Source organism: Ursus americanus, chromosome 24, assembly GCF_024610735.1.
Source record: "Ursus americanus isolate L20-20 chromosome 24, mUrsAme1.1.p, whole genome shotgun sequence".
Taxonomy (NCBI): Eukaryota; Metazoa; Chordata; class Mammalia; order Carnivora; family Ursidae; genus Ursus; species Ursus americanus.
The window spans coordinates 26,252,733-26,277,184 of NC_142150.1; the positions used below are offsets into that span (position 1 = coordinate 26,252,733).

Genomic DNA, 24,452 nt, shown 5'->3' on the forward strand with positions numbered 1-24,452 from the left:
CAGACTCATGATTTTAACAGAACTACTCTATTTGCCCTTCTCAGAAGTCTACTCCCAGAGTCAAGACTCTGTGCTGAATGGCATAGTCTAATTGTCAGTAAAAATTTTCCATTCAGTGACTAATCTTTGTTTTTTATACTTTTTTCTTTTTTTAGTTTTCCAGCTTTATTGTAACATGATTGGCAAAAATTATATATATTTAAGATGTACAACATGTTTTCCTTAATAGTGCTAAAATATATTGAGCACATTGTATGTTTTTTCATTCTTTCTTGTTCTTTCTTCCTCCCTTCCTTTCAACAATATTCATTGAAATCACTATGTGCTAGGTGCTACGGAACATAATGATCAATTCAGACAAGATCCTTGCCTGCAGGTATCGAGGAAGGGAAAAATCCACAAGTAAACAAACAAGATAATCGTAAAGTACAACATATAAAGAGATGAGATACAATGTGGAAGACCCTGGAGGGTTGCCTGCTTTGGATTAGATGGCAAGAAAAGTCCTTTTTGAGGAGATGGCTTTGAGTAGAGATGTACAGGTGAAAAAGAGTACCAGCCCATCTTAGATCTGAGGGTTTTTTGTGGGCATGAACATGTACAAAGGCCCTGAGGTAGGAAAGACTTTGGTATGTTCCAGGAACATTAAAAAAAAAAAAAAAGGCAAGTGTAACTGAATTGTATGAACAAGGGAGTGTCTGAGATAAACTTGGAGATGTAGGCATGGATAGATTGGCCAGGGCCACAGCAACCCAGTTGTAAGATCATTTATTACAAAATAATACAAAACAAATCCACATATTAAAAAGGGTAGTGCCAAAAAATTTTAAAAAATAACTAAAAAGGGTAGTGCCATGGTTTAATTTAGAATTTAAATTGTTTAGACTGTCGCACGGCGATTGAGTTGTAAATGGGTAAGAATGGAAGCTTCTACTTGAATTGTCAGGCTACTGGAATCTTGAAGGAGGTAGGTAGTAATGGGTTAAACTGGGACTTAAGCAATGGAATTTCATCCCATTTAACCATTAGGCCAAATATACAAAGGAGCCCTTTTCAGAGATGAGTTAACAAAAGCTAGTGATTGCTGCCTAAAATTCCTCAGCTTCTAAGTGACAAAGTCAAGAATCAAACCCAGATCAGTGTGGCTCAAAGGCAAATTTCGGTTCTCATTGACTTTGGATTTGTACCTCTTTAGTATGTTTGGCAAATGACCTTAAAATAAGCTTCAGGGATCCCTGATACTCAGCGATGCCTGCTATGAACCAGCAGTATTCTAAGAGTTTCCTATGCATTGGCAAACTTGATTTCTACAACAATTCTGTGAGTTCAAGCTATTAGTATCCTCATTTTGCAGAGGAGCAATTTGCGTCTTAGAGAAGCTAAACTAGTAAATGTCAAAGGCAAAACTTCAAACCAGGTAGGTTAGCTCTAAAGCCATGCATTTAACCACTAAGCAATTTAAGAATAATCGTCTCATCTCCACTGGCCCGTGTTTCTACATCAAGCGGTATACTTTAAACATACCCAGGAAAATAGCCACCATTAACCCCTTTTCAAATTCCAATTAAGATAAGGATTTTACACAAAACATAGAAAAGCGTTTTGTGGCAATTTCATGGAAATGCTAAAGATTAGACAGACAGGGCTTCCCACACACCTGAGATGAGAATAAGGGAACATCTCTAAAAGAAAGCGAACAAAAGATTTGTCTTTAAAGGGTTCTCAAGACTCAGAATCAACATTTCTCCCAGGTCTTCTTTTTCTAATATCAATGCAGGAGACAGATTGAAATGCCAAACTGAACTGCTCAGTGTTTTAGAAAAAGTGGTTTCTCATAAGCAGCCTGAACTCAAAACACATTTGTTCCATATCTTCTGCAAATTTTCAATAAGTTGGGCTTGTAGATTGTTAAAATTAATCACAAAACAATTTCATATCCCAACAGAACAGGATGACCTAAAACGGGCTGCCTTTACTCTCTGCTAGGGCCCAAGGAACATCCTCACCAAGCTCAGAATTCAACTTGAATAGCTAGAACTTTGCTCACAGTCTCCCCCACTATCTCCACTGTGACCTTAACCACTTGCTTTAGAATTACTCTATTTCCACAGGCCCCTTGACCGCCCCAGGTCTCACTGCCTTGATATGTAAAATTTAGCTAACTTAGGCTTTGCAGGGACGCACTGCTGAATCTCTTGCTCCAAAGCCTGAGGATCTTAGTCTATCAGAGAGAAGACAAAATTGACACTTAAGGTTTTCCCCATCTGATTTAACTATTGCTAATAATAATAATACTGATGAACTATTTGAGACTTTGCATGTATAATCTCATTTAATATCACACCAAAGGAGGATAGTATTGTCTTTCTTATTTTTCTTAGGAATGTTAAGGTCATGTAATCAGAATTAGAACCATAGGCATCTGATTCTAGACATTTGTCTATTATTTCGTACCTATATTCCTAAGTATATAGTATATGATATATAGTGTAAATATATATTATCTGAAAAACTACATAATATGGTGTATTAAATATATATGTATATTTAATATATACTATATATATGTGTATATATGTATAGTAAAATATACAGTATATATTCCTAAGCATATTGTAATATACTTAAGATGCCAGCACTAATTCCCCCTTCCTTTTCCCCAGTGGGATTCACAACATAGGATGCAATGTGGATTGGGCCAATAGACCCTAAACAACTTAGTTTCTGGTTTTCAATCCTATATGCAAATTTATAATCACACTGGGAACTTTTAAAATGTGCTGATTATGCCCATTCCTGGCCTGGAAGATTCTGATTTAACTGTTCTGGGTTAAGGCCTGGGCATCAGTTTTTAAAGTTCCTCTGTCCATCCCTCCGGTGATTATAAAGATGGGGGGAGGGATTGAATATAACTGCTCTGAGCAAATTAATGTAACCCTACCTGTACAGACTGAATTGTCTCTCCAAAATTCATACATTAAAGCTCTAACCCCCAATATGACTGTGTTTGGAGATGGGCACTGTAAGGAGATAATTCAGGTTAAGTAAAAGAGGTCAAAAGGGCAGGGCCATCATCTGATCAGATTGGTGTCTTTTTAAGAGAAAGAGACACCAGTAGGGTGTGCACATATTGGAGAGACCATGTGAGGCCACAGCAAGAAAGGGGCCATCGGCAAGCCAAAGAGAGAGGCCTCATCAAAACTCAACTCTGGCACCTTGATCTTAACCTTGGACTTCCCAGTTTCTGGAACTGTGAGAAAATAAATTTCTGTTGTTGAAGCTGCCCAGTCTGATGTGTTATGGCAGCCTGAGGGGACTACTACAAGTGACCACTGCGGGGCAGGGAAAGAGGTCTAGTACCTGAATGTGCGTAGAAAGGTGCTAGGGCCAGCAGCCAGCCGCAGGGGCATTCACCCCTCTTGCCCTTGCAGAAGGCGGGCTGGGAATGGAGTGAATATAGAGGGAAGGAGCTTCAAAGACCGGAAAGGAACAGAGCCTCCCAGTGTATTGTTTGTAACCTGTTCATTGATGGTGATGAGGGAGCAGAGGCAAGCTGAGGACAAAGCATAAGCTGACATCCCCCGCCAAAACACACACACACACACACACACACACACACACACACACACACACACACACACACACTCTCCCAGGTGAGATTTGTGTAACAATCCTCAGGCACTCCTGGCTGCCCTAAAGCTAAGGGAAAGAAAAACAAATGGTTAACTTAACAGAGATCATGGTCCCACAAGACAGGAGTCTCCCTCAGTTTACAAATGCCCTAGTGATTTACAAGAAAAAAAGCACTCTCATCAACAAACTAAATTCTAGAAGGAAACTCCCAGCTCTCTTAATGTTAATGCTTTACTAGAGGGGAAAAACAACCTTAACTTGACAATGGCACGTCCTCTGGTATCTTGTAGGTCCTCTTAGCATGAGAAAGTTCTTTTGAAAACCTCACTTTTTCCTTGCCCCCAACTCCCAAGTATATAACCAGCCACCCCTCACAACTCTGGTGCAGCAGCTCTTTCTGCCCACAGGTCACAAGAATTCTTTCTTGGCTGTTGGCTCTGGACGCTATCAAACCTACCAACATTCCAAAAACTATATCAATGGGAAGGAGCACTACTGAGAAAAGCCAGGGCTTGGAACTCTAAGAATGAGGCTTACAATATTCTTATTTCTTTCTCTGTTGCAGGGTAAGGGCAGACTGTGCTCTTCCCTCTCTAGCACCCACTACTAGATGCTATGGAGTCCATACATCTCTCCAGTTACTATGAGGCCAACTACTCTTTACATTGTGTTTCTTTATACTTGAATTTAGGGTAGGACCAATGTGTGTGGAGGGAGAGTTAAGGACAACTGTAACTGGTCCTGTACCAAGAACAATTTTGAATGTTTGAAGATATAGCATAGTCTATCCGCAGCAAAGTTTTCTTATCGAGATTACTTTTGATCTGGGGCTTTTCCAGCGCCTTTACTAAAGAGTGAATTGCAACCTTTTTAAAAACATTTGTGGATCAAATAAAATGTGAAGGTGACTACAGTATCAAGAAATTAATCAAGGGCTGCCAGACAGTGATGATACAATTTTCACAACAAACATTACAGCTCAATATCTTCCCAGGATCATGACTGTGTTTAGAACATGTGGTCTGAAATTTAAAAAAAAAAAAAAAAATGTATTGCACTGAATTGAAAAATCTGCTAAGAACTAGGCTTAAGCCTGGGACCTTTAGCTTTCTTCTCTGTGAAATAGAGAAAATAAAATCTACCTCCTATGATTTCTGGAGAAATGAATGTGTTAACATTCTAGAATCTTCTCAAATAGTGCTAGATTGGGGCTTCAGAAATGTTAGTTGATTTTCTTACTTTCTTTCCTAATTCTTGTTTCTATCCTTTGGTTATTGAAAAGTTAAAGTCACTCTGATGCTCAGTTTCTATACATTGTAAATGGTGTTGCATGGCTGAGCGTGGCCTAACATATAGAGTTGTCCAATCACTATGTAGTACACCTAAAACTAATGTAACAGCATGGGTCAATTACACTCAAATTAAAAAAAAAAATAGGGGAAAAACATTTGCATAGGATTATGACAGGATATGTGTTAATTACTTCATAAAATGGCTTGGTAACATACCAAGTCCTATGATAACATTTGTTTATATTATGTAAAACTATGTAGGGATTTGGGCATTAATCCCCAACTGGGATCTTTTCTCATACAAATATCTCCCTTTCATAAATAGCTGTGAGGCTGAAGAAATGAAAACTGACAGAGAAAGTGTTAGCCCATTCATTTTAATTTAGTTTAAGCATCCATCACTAACCAACAGGTCATATGACTGTCTGTTTATGTCTACTCCCTGAATCTTCTCTGCCACGTACTGAATGTGTCACAAACTACAAAGGTTTAGTGCTACAAATTTGGAATGATCACATTACTTCTTTGAGTGGCAAAGTTGCCAGCTCTCAGTTACACAGGATGAAATCATAACAGACTTCGCGTGTTAGGGTTGACAGATCCTTGCATGTTATAACAACGAAGTGTAGGATGAATACACACTTATGTACATACACTTGGTACCTTTCACATTTCTCTTCTCTTTCAATTACTCAAGTGCTCTCCCAACAGCCTTAATGAAACGAGACATAAACTGAATTACATTCTTTTAAAACTGGAACAATCACACATCAACTTGCATTAAGTCTCTTCTCGGAGATCTAACTGGTGCATACAGAACTGTGAAAGCACATTTTGACCTCCATTTCTTCCTCTCATTTGTTTATTCTGGAATAAATTTGATTTGATCTCATTAAAATATCCTTAAATGTACTAAATCTTGCATTAGTACAAAGACGCATGAAGCTTTTACACTAACTTGTTGTCCTATTCTCCATCCTGGGCTGTCAGTTTGTAGTCTGCTGGTTTGTGAATTACCTACCTGCCGCATTTAGCTAGGTGAAGCCTTGAAATCTGTTTTCGATGAGAAAAAAATGAACCTCCCCACTTTCCTCCAAATAAGGAGTACATGAAGGACATCTTCAATCACTGTTGGCCGTGTCATCGTAGGTGTCTATTCCTACAATGAGTTATAACGACAGCAGTGACCCAGGTAAGAGGAGGAGAAGCTCTAGATCACCAGGCTGCCAGTCGGTAATTACCTCCTGGAGTACACGTCCAGGTCCCAGGAGACAGACCACTATACCAGGTATGTGTCAGGGACCACAGACACTCTGCTTGGTTCCCAATAAAAATAAAAAAATAAAATCTTATACTAGTGAATAGTTGGCAATCACCTACAATTGAAACAAAAATATTTAATGGTGGTTCATCTAGTTAAAAGTCTGAAGTTACTAAAAATAGAAATGTTTATAAAGAATGTTTAACATGAAAAGCTTATGATGAAAAATTGTTTAGTCATGATTTCCCCTTCATTTCCACCATTCCCAGTTCCTATTTTTTTTTTTTTATTAATGAAGGTGTTACTTTTTCTATAAAAGTTTTATTGAGATGTAATTCCCATACAAAAAGTTGCTCATTTAAAGTGCATAATTCACCTACCTCTTTTCATTTTTAGATCCTTGGGGTCGGGGGGCGAAAGTGTACAATCCAGTGGCTTTTAGTATATTCGCAAAATTGTGCAATAATCATCAATATCTAATTTTAGAACATTTCATCACTTCAAAAAGAAATCCCATGCCCATTAGCAATCACCCCTCAGTGTCTCTTGCATCCAATCCTGGCCACCAGTGATCTACTTTTTTGTTTCTGTGGATTTACCTGTTTTGGACATATCATGTAAAAGGAGTAATAGAATACATGGCCATTCATGTCTACCCTTTTACTGCCCCTAATATGTTCATGGTTCACCCAAGCTGAGGCGTGTATCTACACTTCATTCTTTTCTAGTGGCAAATAATTTTCTACCATACGAAGTACTATATTTTGTTTATTTATTCATCAGTTGATACATATTTGGGTTGTTTCCACTTTAGAGCTATTATGAATAATATGACTATGAGCATTCATGTACAAGTTTTTGGTGGACGTATGTTCAATTCTCTTAGGTATATATCTTTAAGTAGAATTCCTGGATCATAGGATAACTATGTTTAACATTTAACATTAAACTATGTTAGCATTTTAACATCAAATTGCTTTACAAAGACTGTACTATTTCACATTCCCATTATGCCACTGAAAAAACAAAAACCAAAAAAACTCAAACAAAATAACTTTAGACTACTTAATTTTAGCACACTGTAACTATGGAGGCTACAGGGGTTTTTTTTGTTTTGCTTTTTTTGTTTTTTTTTTTGCCTTTTTAAAGTTCTGATCTACACTACTGCCATCTTACTGCAGCAACATTTAGCCCTTGCAAGTCTTCATTCTAAAAGATTATTTCTACTCATTGCCATTATGAATGTAAGCAAAACTGGAGACCAGAGAGAAAATTAAAACATTCCAGGGAATTTAGGACACAGAGAAAATACAGTAGTAAAGGTAGATAAGTAAACTAGCCAGTAAGCAATCAACATTAACTTTGCATTTTTAAGTCAAGGAGAAAAAATGACATTGAGATAAACAACTTTGAGATCAGTAAATTGAAATCAGTAAACTCCCAAATTAGGAGGTTAAAAATAGGCTTTGAAGGGGCGCCTGGGTGGCACAGTCATTAAGCATCTGCCTTCGGCTCAGGGCGTGATCCCGGCGTTCTGGGATCGAGCCCCACATCAGGCTCCTCCGCTAGGAGCCTGCTTCTTCCTCTCACACTCCCCCTACTGTGTTCCCTCTCTTACTGGCTGTCTCTCTGTCAAATAAATAAAAATCTTAAAAAAAAAAATAGGCTTTGGGATAAAAAATGATATTTTTCCCTTTAAAGACATTCTTAGTGCAAATAGAAGCAGGTAGAAATTGAAAACAAATTTCACTAAATGCCAGTGCTTCCAACAGCCCAGTGTGTGAAAATCCAGCTGTTCTTTTCTACTTCATACATTAGCAGTAATAATGGCAAAGACGATGCCTTCCTTATTTGCTGACAGTTGTGTTGATGATGCAGGAGGCAAAATAGCATTTCTCTTCTGGGCAATGTTAATTATGGAGTGCTGACAGGAGTTCAAAAATAAATCCCAATCCTTCCAGTCAATGCCCCACATCAATATAATATGAAAAATGCGTAACCCACTGACAAGCTTGAGGGAAGGGTACATTCTGACTGCTGCCTCCTCTTTCTCAAGAAGTAAAAAGATTCATGGTAGATTTAAAAACCAATAAGAATAATAGGTTATATCAGAAAAGCAATTTAGAGATCTATCTATTATCTATCTTTTATACTTACACTGCTCATTTGAGTCTTTGAAGCAGAAAGAAAATGTAACCTTATGTTTTTTTTTTCCAAGTGATAAAACAGAGTCTGAGAAATTAAGTGACACAGGAAATGAGTGAAAGAATGAGGATTTTATTCCAGGCTTCTGTATCTTCTTCTAATTCTAGAACTTTTCTTTTAGACCAAATGTCTGAGCACAGGCCAGCAATTCTGAAGTTATTTATGTGGACAATGAGTCAGATTTTTTGAAATTGGGCCGTATGATGAATTGTATGTAACCACACCACACATAAGGTTATTTAGGCATGCACATTTCTTGCTAGAAATATATTAATGATGCTAACCTACAATATTTAGAACATCTGAATTTTATTGCCAAGGTGCCTATTGTCAAAAATACAAGGGAAATTTAATAAGTATTTATTAACCTCTACTATAATTTTTTAATGCAGCACTTTAAGGTAAGTATTATGATTCTCATTTTCTTTTGAAGCAAGAAAGTCATAATAATGAAGGTTACCCAGGTCAAATAACCAACAGAAGAAATGCTTATATTTTGAACACACATTTGTCTGACCTCAAAGCCCTACACTTTTATAACGCTAGCTTGAGAAAATGCAGTTCAGTTTTAAAAAACTGTTGTCCCTTTGAACCAGTGATTTCACATCTAGGACTGTATCCTAAGGAGAAAATCAAGGGCATGTACTATGATTTAGCTCTAAGAATCTTTATATCAATGTTGTTTACAGTTGCCAAAAAATGGAAGTAGCCTAAAAAGGGCTCAATTAAATTGTGTTCTATCCACATCCTGGAATAGTATACAACCATTAAAAATGTTGTAATAGAAAATTACTTATTTGAAAAACCATATTACAACATATACTGTTCCTGGTAAACTCCACTTAACCTGCAAAATTCAGTTAGGTATTACTTCTTTGGTGGTGTGTGTCTTCAGCCCGTTTCTCATTCCAAATGATATTAGGCTGACTCTTTTCTCTATTCCAGTAAGTCCACGCACATGGTGTAGGGTAGTATGCTCAGTTATCTGGGTATCTGTCTCCCCTTATAGGCTAGGACTTCCTCAAGGTCACAAAGTAAACTTTATACCTTTATTATTTCCCCACTCATATCTAATTCACTGGTTCATAATTAATAGGAGATACTCAATCTTTAGCAGTGTGTTCAACCTATTTCATGTTAGGGATTGTGTAGAAAATAAGACTTGGATGGTTTACAAGAGAACATTTTCATGTTTACTTACAACAGGAGGGGAAAGACCCTGAGGTTTAGTTGCCCTTGACCTTATCTTGCTGTCTGAAAACAAAAAGGGATTATGATCTCAGCACACTTGTAACCCATTCATTTCATGACATGGTCTTGCCGTGCACTGACTACAGTAGTCTGGCAATAAACTGAGACAATGTGGAAGTTTTGATGTGATATCAAGACATTTCTATAGGACACATTAAAAGTCTTTCCCAAATAAATCTCTTAAAAGTAGCTTTAAAATTTTTAGATTTTGTGTATATATCTATTTTATAAAAATAGAGTTCTTTAGCATTTTTTACAAAAAAAGCCACTAGATCTAAAAAGTTTAAATTTCAATGATAGATTCTACATTGTTTTTACCATATTGTTTTGACTAAATTTCATTTGTTAAGTCAAGATTTTTGTTTTTGTTTTCACTTTGAGACTGGGGTGAGCTGACTTTAACAAAGCCCATTAAAATGTAGTTAATGAGAGGATTTGTTCATTATTCTTTTCTGTAGACATTTCAGTACAGCAGAAATGCTTCCAACAAGATTACAAAAATTCCTCCGGGAATGAGAAAAGAAAGTTGCTATTTGGAGTTCACTGGGGATGAACATCCCATTCACCCTTGGCATCTCTACAGTCAGTATTTTCAAATTATCTAAAGAAAGTCAGAGAGAGGGTCATCGGGAAGAAAGTCAAATGGATAAGGGCCAGGAAAAGAAAAAGAAAAAGAAAAAAAAAATGCAAAAAACCACCAAAGCAAATTTACAGAAGTCAAAACAGAAAACTGCCTTCAACTAATACTCAAGAAACCTTCACATCTTTTGAAGTTCAGTTGGGTGTATGTCTGCTTTGACGTAAAGGTGTAGCCATATTTAGAACCATGACATTTTTCATGGCCCAAAGGAGTTTCTCTTTATTTGTCATAGTACTGTTGCCCAGCAGAACCATCACACACTATGGCTTAATATTCTGCCTGTAAGATTAGACTGGAAATGTTGTCAGGGCAAAACATTGGGTGGTTACCTCACTTTGTCCATTCCGTACGCTGCTGAGTTGGGATTACATGTAGAGCTATGAGATTTGGGATTTATTTGGCCCCTCCCTATTGAACATTCCTGTTTTGTTTTGTTTTTGTGCAGGGGAGGAGGTTATATGAAAAAACAATGGATGAACACTAGAGAAGAGTATACTTTTCAAATCATGAACCATGCTCCCCCCCACACACACTTCTAATAAATCTGAAAGTACATGCAATCACAACATTTTTTTTTTTTAAATTACTTTGGAAATATTGGCCCTTCCCACTGAAAACCAAATGATTTGGATGTGGTAAATAAGAAAAGATGATCACTTTTTCCATCTCATTATATTCACACATAAAGTCTTAGAATGAAAAACCCTTCCCTTTACCTCTACCTATTTTAATAAATATACATAACTAAAAGCAATACCTTCATATCCCAAGAAAATTCAAATGATTTAAAAATCAATTTTCATAGCAAAAGAGTCATCATTACTTTCCTACTCAAACAATAAAGACTCATGGAGTGACAACTTTGCTCTAACTAGTTTCTGTGTATGGGGTATGTACAGCGATTAACAAAACAGATCACAGCTCTGACTTCATGAACCACTTACTGGTAGTAAAGATGTTTTCACTATTAAATCACTGACAATTTCTCTTAGCTCAAGACATATTCATCAAGTTTATAAATGTATACAGTTAAACTGAGGAATACTGGAATGAAATTGGATATTGAGACACATACAATTCAATGTAACAACTCTGTAACTCTGTAACTACATAACCTAAATGACACAGATATAAGTCCTTACTATCATTAACTCTAGCATCTCCTAAACATACCCACACACAGCACAGAAGTCACAAACTTAGTATCTGGACTCATCATTTCCCCTAAGAAACCCTACCTCGGAGGAGCTCCCCTGTCCTCATCCGGCCCCACACAAATCCCAGGGGATAAAGCCTATCAATTCCACGGTCAACAACAGAACCTCTTAAAGTGACTCACAGCAAAATTAAATTTCACATTCTAATCGAGCATAAAGTACTTGAATGGTGAGTTATAAGGGCTAGACGTAGGTGAATACTACATAAATATTTCAACTGGTCCACTAGAAACATGAGACAAAAATATATGGCAGGAAAAGTATACTGTAGACAGTGATGCTGCTTGAAACGCACATATGGATAGTTCCATCGAGTTCTTCTTGCATTACTTACGACTGGGGAGACTTTGAATAAAAGCTCCACCACTTCATGGCTAGGTCAAAGCCAAGGCTTAATTTTCCTGCCCTGCCCTGGTGAACTTTCAGTTATAAATGCTGAGGTAGAAAATTCGGGCTAGAAGCTTCAATTCTGCTGAGATATAGAACTGCAACCCCCAAGTTTGGACCTCGGTTCCAAACCATCCTGGAGGAAGGTCTGGTGTTTCCCCCACCAGGCAGCTTATGAGCCCCACAGCTCAACACTGGGACCCCTTCCGCACCTTATGTCTGGTGTTCCGGTTCCCTGTGCAACCGGCATTGAGAAGATCGCTCACCTGCTACTGTTCTGTCTCTGTAAGTTTTCCCCTCAATGAAAGTCTGGTCCCGGCTTCCGTGTGTGCTTTCAGCTCATTCACTTGTGATTACTCGATATTAGATGATTTTGGACAAGTTAATTCTGAGCCTCAGTATCCTCTTCATCAAATAGGGATAATGACAGTAAACACTTCATTTGGTTTCTGTGAGGATTAAATGAGATAATCTATGTCAAGTGTTTATCACCGCACCCGCACATGGTGATCAGCCAAAAATGCTAGCTATTATTAAAATTTAGGATTTAATTCCAGGGGATTTTTAGTACAAATAAGGAGATCGTATCACATCTTAAAAGGAACTAAAAAATAAACTTGAGAGCTTTCATGAAGAGACACAGAGAGCCCTTATTCTATAATCAGTGACTCCGTTGCCAATGTGTTGGGAATTATTTGACGAAGGAGCTGGGTCTGAGTTCCAGGTCCGAGATATTTATCATGTAGAATAGACAAAGCAGTGCTTAGTCCTTAAGCACCTTTCAAAAAGGAGAATGGAGAGGTGGTGTGAAGGAAAGATACTCCAGTGTCTACAAGGTCTTCCCACATAATTATTCATTTATTCACTCATCTATGCATTATCTCCTTATTCAATGGTTATATATTACAATACACTGTACTATGCACCACAGTGAAATAAGAGGACAAATCAGGCAAACACTGAGAAGAATTAGCTTGTCTAAAACTTATGCCCTGCATGCCAGTCTCCCAAAGGAGGCTCCGGCCTCCTGCACAGCATGTGGAAGTCAGCTAGAGCAAAGTGCTTAAGCAATCAATTCTGGTAAGACGCCGAGGTAGCAGATTCAGTCATGGTCAAATACGTCAAAGAGCTAACTCAAAGGCTTACACACCAGCACACTGGTCCTGTCAGAGAAGGGGCTTATGTTCTCACAACTATGGCTGTCCAATCTGGCAGAACAGGACGTGGAGCTAAGACTATGCTAACATAGTTGATGGATTCCAGCTCTTACTCATGCCAGGGGAGGGGCTACGACTTTCCTAATTAGTCTCATAAAAGCCTCCTGAAGTCCAATGCTTAGATTCACTAGATCCTTGTCCACTGCCCCCAAAGTACAGTGGGAAATTGGAGAGCACAGACCCCTACCACTGTGAATGTCTCCAATATAATGTTCTTTTATCAGTCCCAGTGTGTGAGTGGTGTTTTGTCCTGGCTTGATCAACACACTTGTTATTCTTAAGAAGCCCATTATGTAAAAGAGAATGAGACTCTTAAGTGTATTAAACTAATAAAATTAATAGAATGAAAGGGGAATGGGAAAAAAAAGAAAAGTACATGCCATGTCCAGGGGAGATCATCCATTTCCTTAACTGATAAGCATTCGGCTTTCTTGGAAGTGTTGGATAGAAGCCAATCCTAAACCTCTGACCATTTCCCTCCCCACAAGAAGAAGAATGGCTCTATTGTATAAGATTAATGCACCTGTACCATTTTTCTTGACAGGTAAGAGGCAGTTTCCATTTCTATGTGCAATTAACTGGCTCTGTAACTATACCTTCTCATCATGTACCCTAGAGGCCAGTTTTAGAGGAATGATAGGAAGTCTGTTTTGGCCTTATACACAAAGTGTATTTTTCAGTACAGCTTTACTGATAATGACGTTGACATTTGAATGTCTGAGGAAGTCAAATCCTCCTTGTCCATTTTTAATAGGTGAGAACTTGAAAGAGACATTTAATTCAATGTCTCTTTTAAATTTCATTTTTTAGGGGCGCCTGGGTGGTGCAGTCGTTGGGCGTCTGCCTTTGGCTCAGGGCATGATCCCAGCGATCTGGGATTGAGCCCCACATCAGGCTTCTTCGCTGGGAGCCTGCTTCTTCCTCTCTCACTCCCCCTGCTTGTGTTCCCTCTCTCGCTGCCTGGCTGTCTCTCTCTGTCAAATAAATAAATAAAATCTTTAAAAAAATAAATAAATTTCATTTTTTTTAAATTCAGACCTGAATTTGAATCCCAATTGATACTGGGAAAATTGAATTCAATCTTGAAATGTCAGTTATACTCATTTCTCCATGGCCATACCTATCTCATTGGGTTGTGTGAGCATTAACTCAGATGACCTATAATAAGTAGTCATAATTCTGCTTGTGTGATAGGAGTAAAGAGAAGATGTAAAGAGAAGTCTAGACAAAGAACGTTGAGAGATTAAAGGAAGAAGGGTTGAGTCTTGATATTGGAAACTTTAAATATTTTTTTCTAGTTACTTTAAATATAGGAAATATTATTTAAAAAAATCAGCAAATGACTAAAACTTTTTTTGAAAACTTCTTTCAAATTTTGACACCACTATTCAGAACCAAAAGCTTAAGTATTACAGCAACAGCAGAGGAGGACATTTAATAAATCACTGCTGAAGTAAAACCTCAGTCCACGCCACTCCCCTTCGGAGGACATTGCTCTCCATGTGTCATTTAAAATGCAATTCCCTTCAAATGGGCACAGAGCAGTTCTATTACCAGACATGACTGCTTTTACTACTAGCAGTGGTTTAATGATTTTATGTCATCACAATAATAGAAACATGACATTCAACTGTGACTACAGCTTGTATGAGTCTATTTTTGGAAAGCTGATGTTGTAGAGGACATGAAAATGTGGAGTCTTGGTTCCTGTTTATTTCCCAAAAGGCTTAGCCAGTAACTTTCACACATCATCCCTTCGGTGGAACTCTCATGACTTTGTGAAATGAATGTGGTGATTTGAAGTTTCCAATAGTGATTGTTCCCATACAAAAAACCCTTCTTGAGAGAAGAGTTGAGTCTGAATCCAATTTTTCCATCATATGAAACACCCCTCATGGAATATTGCAAGGCCTGAGTTCTCACGCTTGATAGGGAAGAAGCACACAACAACAACATAACAAAAATTACACATTCTTTCTCGTGGAGGGCACTGTGTCATATCTTTCACAAATTTGAATCAGAGTCCTAACCTCCCTTAATGCCCCGCACTCACATGTAGACAACACCACTAGCAGCACTCACATTTAACTACCCTCTCAGCTCAGAACAGGTAATGCTCACTTTGCTTAAGGCCAACTCTTCCATTTGCGTTCTGGAATCCCAACTCCTGCTGTCCCTTCTAAAACCTTGACCCATCAGTGTTCTACCTTTATTCTTCTTTTCTCACCTTGTCCCTTTCCACTGATCTCTCCTTTCAGTCTGTTAACATGCCAAAATCCTTACCTCTCTCTCTCTCTCTCTGTCACACACACACACACACACACACACACACACACACACACACGACCCTCTGTCTACCTCTAGTTACTGACCTATTTTCCTCCACAACCAAACTACTTAAAATAGTTCACATTTGCAGTCTCCCATTTTTAAACCTGCTTTTTCTCATGCTTCTATAAATAATAAGTACATGATTTTTCCTTGCCTCCTTGTTTTAAATAATATGCTGCAAGCATTTTCTCCTCTGTCCTCTTATCTCTTCAACTCAAGCCCACAGTCTTCTGTTCTTATCAATTTCCCCCAAATGCTCAGGTAAACTTCATCAATGACCTTGTAAGAGTTAAATCCAATGGTCAATATCAGTTATTTGAACATTTGGCTTAGGTGTGTAACAGATGATACCACCTTTTTCTATTTAAAAACTCTCCTCTCCTTTGGTTTCATGCGGTCACTGCCTCTTTAGTCCCACCAGTTACCATGCTTTGGATGCATATTTTCTCCAGGTACGGTGCCACACACTTTACATTGTTAAAACAATCCCGGAAAGTAGAGAATATTGTATTATTGTACACATTTAAAAATTAAGCAAGTGAAGCCTAAAGAAATTTAATAACTTCACCCAAGTTACACAGTAAGTATGGGGTAAGAACAGTTGTATCCAACACCCATGTACATTTTTTTTAAAAAAACTTGTCAATTAAGTAATTAAGTAAAAAAGAGAATGAAGAAATACACCAGATAGTTACACCCAACAAATGCCATCTATCCACAGTTTTAACTAACATTAAATGTTCTGCTTTACTGGAATAATTTTTTTTCTGGGATGGATATACTGCATTAGAAAAAACAGAAGCCCACTTTGCAATCCTTCCCAGTTTTACTCTTTCCTCCCAGAGAAAACTATTATCCTCTAGTTCATCTGTATCTTTTATGACCACATTTTTTATCCTATTCGATTCACACAGTCTTCTTTATTTCATCCCTCCTTTTCCTTTTATCTAGATACTACATATTCCTTTTCTTTTCTGTTGATGTTCATTCATAAAACTTTAACATATATGCGTAAGAGTTTACTGATAATCAGGATGTCTAACCTCCTCTCAGGACTCACACTAACCTTCTTCCTCTAACCTACCACATTGTCTTGTTTGTGCCTTGTAAAATACCTTGTTTCAAATAACCAAGAAATTAGTAATATACAGCATCCACGCATCCTTCTATCCAACCATCCATATTGTTCTTACAGTCCAAGTTTGCTTCCATTCACCTAAATGTTTATCAAAGTATTTCCTCGCCATCCCATCCTTATTTTCGGTGGAGGGGTTTCAACTGATTCTTACTGATTTTCATTCTGTAATTGTTTGTTTGTTTGTTTGTTTGTTTGTTTTTTCAGGGACCCTAAGGTCTTAATTCTCACAGTATTTTCATGAGCATTTTTTTAAATATAAATCCACTCCTGAATTATAGCTGGGTTGAGTGTAGAATTCTATCTTAACAATTACTTTTCATCCACCCTTTGAAGTTATCCTTCTACTATGTTTCTTGTCCCCACATGAATGAGAGACAACTTCTGTAATTCTAATCTTCATTCCTTCGACTGAAATAGATATTTCATCTTTGATTGCCTCTAAGATTTTTTGTTTGTGTTCATTCTCAAGTTTCATTGTGATACATCTAGGTGTAGATTTGTTTTTAAACATCCTGTCAAGGATGTGGTATGCTCCGTCATTCTGAAGACTGGTATCCTTTTTCAGTCCAGGAAAATACCAGGCCATCACGTCTTTCATTTCTACTCTCCTCTTCCGGAAATTTTCTTGTCTGTTTTCTACAGTATACTATCACATTTTATCTTTGCACCTATGCTGCATGTCTGGCTAATTTAATCAAATTTATTTCCAAGTTACTAATGCTTATTTACACTTACCTACATCTTTACCAGTGTGTTTGCTCACAATCTTCAAATCATACAGCTCAAATGCTCCACAGCTCAAGACTGGGGCCCTTCTCTGGGTCTGACATCTCTGCTTATTTTTTTTTCTTTTTCTCTATTTAAGCTTTTATACATATATTTTCATGTCTCTTCCAATAGTTCTATTATCTCTAGTTCTAGGTTGCGATTCTGCTTGTTGCATTTTCTGACTCTCTTTTATTTTGCATTTCCATAGGGGACTTCAATCTTTTGCTCTTAGGTCATCTTCCTAGAGGTTTTTATGAACTGCATAAATCCGTATGTTGAAACCCCAAACCTGCGATATGACTGTATTTGGAGCTGGGGATTTTAAAGAGATAATTAAGGTTAAACGAGGTCACAAAGTTGGGGCCCTAATCCAATGGGACTGGTGTCCTTATAGGACAAGATACCAGGAGTACGTGCACAGTGGAAGCCTCACGTGAGGCCGCAGAGAGAAGCTGGCCATCTTGTAAACCAGGAAGACAGGTCTCAGCAGAAACCAACCCTGCCAGCACCTTGATCTAGACTGCCAGCCCCCAGAACTGCTAGAGAACACATGTCTGTTGTTTCGGCCACTGAAGCTGGGGTATCTTGTTACGGCAGCCTGAGCAGACTGACACAGGGGTATTTCAGGAGCCCCAGTTTGCAGCAACCCCCACTAAGTGCCAGTTCCTATTCCCTTCTTTGTTTTGTCCTTGGCTTCACTGAGTTTATGTTAGGATTTTTGTTAATTTCTCAACTTGCCGTTCTCACACCACATAAGCAATTAACATTTGGAACTCCGAGTTTGCTTACAGCGGTTTCATATTGCCAGTTTCCCCAAAATGACTCATTCTAACTTAGGGCTAGTGGTCAGAATTTTCCTAATCCTACTTTCAAGGACACAGCAGAATAACTTCCTGTCTTAAAGGTTTTTTTTGCAGGTAATATACATCCCGTGTCCTTGTGTATGGACCCTGTGTCCTGGGCTCCTCTCTATGGGCATTAAAGTGTCACACCCAGCCTTTGAGGTCGGCTTCCCAGTTCTGGTAACTCTGTGAGAATGTGGACCCCTGATTATTGCTATTACCTTGAATTTCTTTCTTCCCTCTGGAATCTAAGGAGTCCTCTTTCTTGATTCTTTACTCTGGCTAAGTATTTCAAAACTATTTCCTTTAGGATTTATTTGATTGGGAGTGGAAAGGGAATTCTTCTGCATCAGTGTAATTTCACAGACTGACCCGATACCCTTATGCTCTTTCTATCTCATTATGCCACCTTGTTTGTACCCATCATAGCTCTGACTACTTATTACAGCATACAAAATTTCTTCTCTTTTTCTCTTATACTTACATATTGACATTTTCAGAGGATCAGTCTTTTCTTCTGATGATCTCCTTGAACAAACTAGCCTACCACTCGTGTTACAAATAACGCTTTAAAAATAAAATTCTGATGTGATATCTCAACTCCCACATTCAGTGGAGGGGCAAATTCCATCCAGTCATCCTCCTTAGCGTTACCATTATACAGCATCTACCATCAACCCCACTTCTAGTGAGACAGAGCGGCCTCTCAGGACTTTTAACTTGCACTATAATTGACATCCACGCCTCTAATCATTTTTGTTTTCATATAGTTTTCTCTCAGCTGCCAGAAGTGTTTTTTCTCTATTCAAAACAAACGAACAAACAAAACTAATCAACAGTCTTTTATCCCATGGATCTTTCCAGTAGATTTCTTTTGCCTATAGGACAATGTCTAAACTCTTTAGCTTGCAAAACTGAATCGTGATCATTGAGCCTTTGACTACTGGTCTAGACTTACTCTTCACAGGACTCCATTACACCATTTTGAATTCCAGCTTAATTATGGCATTTGTAATGTGACATTTCCATGACTTTGCTCAAGCTATTTCTCTCCGTGAAATGATTGCTCCTTGCCCCCTCTCACCCCTTCAGCTCAATATCACTTTCTCAAGCTTTTCAGTCTTTTCCAGGGAAAGTTGACAACATCCTCCTTTGTATCTCTGCCACAAATAGTTATTCTTGATACTTACAATCTTAATTCAATTGATAGAATAATATGCCTGCCTCCTACTCTGGGATTATCAGATCTTTTAAGACGGAGTCTCTCAACCTCAGCAATACGGATGCATTAGACCAGATCATTGTTTGTTGTGTGGGCTGTCCTGTGAGGTGCAGGACATTGAGCACGTTCCCTGACCTGTAAACAGTAGATATTAGTCCAACCCATGCCTCATCAGAAATGACAACCAAAAATGTTTCCCAATATTGTCAAATGTCCCCAGGAGGTGGGGGCACATGATCATTCCTGGCTGAGAACCACTGTGAACCACTGCTTCGAGATAGGAATTGTATTTCAAAAGCCCTATGTCTAAGGCCACCACCTCTATTCTAGAAATATGAGTTGGCTGAAGGAGTGCATAATGAATAAAAAAGATTGTTATCAACAGACAGTATGTGTGTATATATGTATCCACATACATAGAGACAGCGTGTGCATATATAGAGAGAGACACGGGATTGAGCCCTTCTCATTTTTGGTATGTTATACTTTAGCGAAAACACATAAAATATTTGACTTGTGAATTACACGTTTGAGTAATTCGGAGAGCTCAAGTTTAAATAATATTAAAAGGACACGAGACTGACTATATATACGCATGTCATAGTGAAGGACCAAATGCCAACTAAGATACACAGTCAAGTAAGAACAATTAGCAATTTTGTGAATCGGCTGCCAGTTCAAATTTATTTTGCCAAGGCTAATGTTTAGTTAAGTCAATTTCTGCCAATTATAAGAGCCTTCATTGAATGAGCTTATGTTTGAATTTCAACAACTCTGCATTTAACCTGAAGCAAATATAACAATTGTCAAAACAAGAGACTGTTGACAATGAGTCCTGGAAATAAAAGTTAAATAAAAGAAAAATCATAGTTCTTAACTGTTCTTCCTTTAGACTTTAACAAATATTTAGAGAATACTCCGAATGTGCTAAATATTTGAAGGAAAAAAAAATATTTTCAAAATCTTTTTACTCCTACTAAAAGAAATAATTCCTGTGTTGCAAATAACATAAAGAAGTGGAATCAAAAGATTAAGAATGTCCAAGTGCATAGCTATTCCTCTGATTTGGAAAAAACCAAAGAATCATATAAAAGACATCATGAAATTTCAGTCTTAGGGGGGAAAAAGGTTAATATCATATTACACACACACAAAAAAAAAAAACCTGGAAAGCTCTTAACATTAAATATCAGCTGAACAATTACCTCCAGTTGAAAATTTTAGTCCTGAAAACCACAACAATATGCAAAGCTATGTGTTCTATATTTGAATAATAACATTAGGAAACAGAATTCTGCATTCAGTCTGAGTTATGGGAGACTGGTGTGTGAAATGCATCACATAAGGATCAAAGCCTGGAAGAAAATATATCACGATGCTAATGATTATTTCTGGATTGCAGGACTGACAAGGGCATATGACCTCTTCTTTAGACGCTTCAGTATTTTAAATTTATCACCGATAGCTAGATATTATTGTATATATGCATAAATAAGCTAAACAAAGGTTTTGTTCTGTGACTCTACTCAGATTTCAGAACACAGAAAAGCTTTCTTTTTTAAAATTTGCCATGTATTCACATTATTCTGACAGAAGTTTCAGATACAAGGGGAAAAACAATTTTGTCAAATTTTATTTCTATACCTTGCAAAATGATTATAGATTGTAACTTAGTGAGCCAGTGAAATCAATAACAAATTTGAAAGTTTCCATATTAAAGTTGTCCTAGTCTTCCCCACCTTCAAAATTTACTTCTTAAAAAGAACTTACTTATCTATGTACCAACCAATGTATCTTGGAAAATTGATTACAAATTATATTAGCAGATTGAAAAAATGGTAGAAAAAGACCAAACATACAAAAGCTTAAATTCCTCCTCTTCCAAAAAGACTTTGATATCACTGGAGTCTATATTGATATCATCTTTATTTAGAGGACTCATATCGTCACCCTCGTATAAGCCAGTTACATGATCTGCGTCCCAGTGGAGTGTCTTAGGTATTCAGATGGAATCGTTTATTCTTTTGATTCAATCCCCTTGAGTAGAATGCATGATCAGGGACTACCTAAACTCAAGAATTAACAAATGTGCAAACAGCCACTGCCTCACAAACAGTAGGTATTTAATAAACATTTGAAAGAATGTATTTACAGAGAAAGAAAATTGGTTACAGAAATAACAAAACAATAAAAGGCAATAAACTAAACTTTGTGGTCTCAGCATAATTTGAAGTTATAACTATAGCCTCATCCTACAGACTTGATTTTATTTCTTTCTCCATGATTTAGACTTCCCCCAAAAATTTTCCCAAAGGATTTGGTTGGAGAAAAAAAAACAACAACACTAATTTTGATTAGTTGGACTCCAACCTCTGCAAACACCCGTGATGCCTAACATGCCCCCGCCTTGAGACCAATGTAATTGCTGTTCTCTGCAGGTACAGTGTTCCTCTGATTAGCGCCTAGCTTGTCTTTACATTTACTCAGGCCCCTGCTCAAAGGTCAAAGGTCGCTGGCTATTCTTGGAACCTTGAACAACAATTTCCCTGCACACCATCTGTAAAAGAGATGGGTTACCTTGCAGGTTTGTTCAAAGGATTTATTAAGATAGTGGTTTCACAGAAAGCCCCTAAAACTGTGATTCTCATTTGCTAGGCTGTAATCATGCAGGAAATGGTGCCCTTCACTGCCAACGATGACACTTGCGGTGAGAACATGAGCCTGGAGGGGGGATCCACAGGCACAAATTCTTCTGGGGTTTTTTTGTTTGTTTGTTTGGTTGGTTGGTTTTTTGTTTTGTTTTGTTTTCTATTTGCTTTTTAGCTTCTGCACCATTTACATTATTTCTAAGATTAGATTTGGAGTCTATGTGAAGACTTGAACTGGAAATAACCACCTCATGACTGGATTTCTTCTTTATCCTTCAAAGCTCTACGCCCGTTAGCTGGGCTGATTAATGAGTTCTTGACAATATGCTCTCTATTTGCTGTTCCTGGAACACCCTCACATGCTCCCCCACCCCCACCCCCGGGCCAAGATCTTTGCACTTGCTGCTCCCTTTTCTTGGAATGCTCTTCTCAGAAATCCATATGGCTTGCTCCTTCTTACCCTGTGGTCTCTCATCCAAGGTCACCTTAATAATGAGAAAACTTAGCCATCTCTTCTGTCCCCCACCCCGATGCCTTCTCTATCTTCCCCTCCTTTCTTTTTATGCTTATCATTATAATCATCTGCAATATTTTACATTTTTAGCTTACATTTCATTTGTGCACCTAGTAGACAATAAGCTTCATGAGGACAGAGACTTTGTTCACTGCTGTGACACCAGCTCCTAGTGCTGGAAACCTAAGAGCTATTTAATGACAATTTGTTGAATGAATGGAAGCGTGAAAGAAATGGAGCTATGTACCTAAAACAGGAACCACAAACACATGTGACACACACAAACACCATCACTACTCCCAGAGAGTTTCCAATATGGTCAGAGATTAGATATTAAACAATTACAAACAGGATGAGTTTACAAGCATTGATTCAAATATACTAAATGACAGTTTGGTATCTCCAGTTCAGTCTGTCTTCCCCCAGATACCTGGCACTTGAAGTTTTCACATGAAATGAAGGTACAGGTAGAGAGGAAGGCAGAAGAATTGTTGAAAAGTTTTTGTTTATCTCAGCCATGGTGGAGGATAAACAAAAAACAAAAACTCCCTCCCCCAGCTCAGGATGTAAGGGGATATAGATCAACTCACTGATACATAAAATAAGAGCATATATAAACTAATGAGCAGATGAGCCTATCAGTAAAGAAATCTAAGACTTAGAAACCCGTATTTCTCATATATTAGCTAGGTGACATCAGCAAGGTACTTAAACTCTCTTATATATCAATGGAATCATTGGTAAAATGAAGATAAAATTAGAGCTCACCTCATCACGCTTCTGAAATAATAAAATGAGAACATTTAGGCAATATATTTAGCACAGTTCTTGAACAGATGTGAGCTATTAGTGCTATTATTTAATAAATTATTATTTTTTAGATACCACCTGCTTCAGAAACAGATTTGAAGAAAATAAAAAGGACAAATTTGAAATGAGTAAAAAAGGATAGACACTCTGAGTCAAGAAGTGAAGGGGGATGAGGTAGATATTCTAGTTGTCTATCCTATAACCATTTCTCCTTATGTCTTTCTAATGGAATCTAGAATTGGTATGGGACAATGTGCTTGGCTCTATTTCTCAGGCTCCCCTACAGGTAGAAGTGGCTATTTAATTAAATTTTAGTCAATGGAATAGAAGTGGAATTTTCTAGATGTAACTTCTGGGAAAGCATTTTGGAAAATTGGAACTGGCTCAACTTAAATGACTTCTACCTCTCAGCCTTCTCCTACCCTCTTCCTGGAACATAGGCTGCCCAGTGGGAGCCTTACCATGCCCCTACTAACTATGGACTGACCTCAAACATGGACGCTCTGAACTAAGAATACCAGAGCAGAAAGAGAGAAAGAGCCTGGCTCTCTGATATCAAGGAAGTGTTGCATCAGTCTGAACTGCCACCTCTCGATTCCTCTGTAAGTGGAGTTTGGATACTTTCTGTTTAAACACTTCATGAATCTCTCATGGCCAAACAAAAAATTTTAACTGATAGAGGTGAGATAGTTATCCCACATAACAAAAAGAGTCAAAAGCAATCTATTACAGGTACATACAACTAAGCTGATAAAGTTCCAACAGCCATGCAAAAGGAACACAATGAAACTATGAAAGATTACAAAGTTCTCATGAATTAATAAAAGAGCAAAGTCCAGTCTATATACTGCTAAATTTATTCCAGTCGTTAGAATCCAAAAGAACCATTCAATGGGGTTTTATGTAGGAGGAGCACATGATGTCTTGATTTGTATACTTTATAGTTTCTTGATGATACAAACTAATCTTCATGTGTTTATTTTTTTTACAGTGACCTTTGACAAAAAGAAAAATGTTAAATTTTATAGGACTGTGAAAACATCGTTTTCTAAATTTGTGACCTGATTTAGAAGTAG

At 37.7% G+C, this 24,452-nt stretch overlaps 1 long non-coding RNA gene across 1 annotated transcript in view; it reads right to left on the reverse strand.

Annotated features, from left to right (window-relative positions):
- Positions 1 to 24,452, reverse strand: part of LOC148107860 (uncharacterized) — a 292,963-nt gene that overhangs the window by 51,425 nt on the left and 217,086 nt on the right. Inside the window, exon 2 of the long non-coding RNA XR_015721512.1 lies at positions 12,153 to 12,335. This is a non-coding gene — a long non-coding RNA (uncharacterized LOC148107860). The remainder of the gene's footprint in view (positions 1 to 12,152; positions 12,336 to 24,452) is intronic.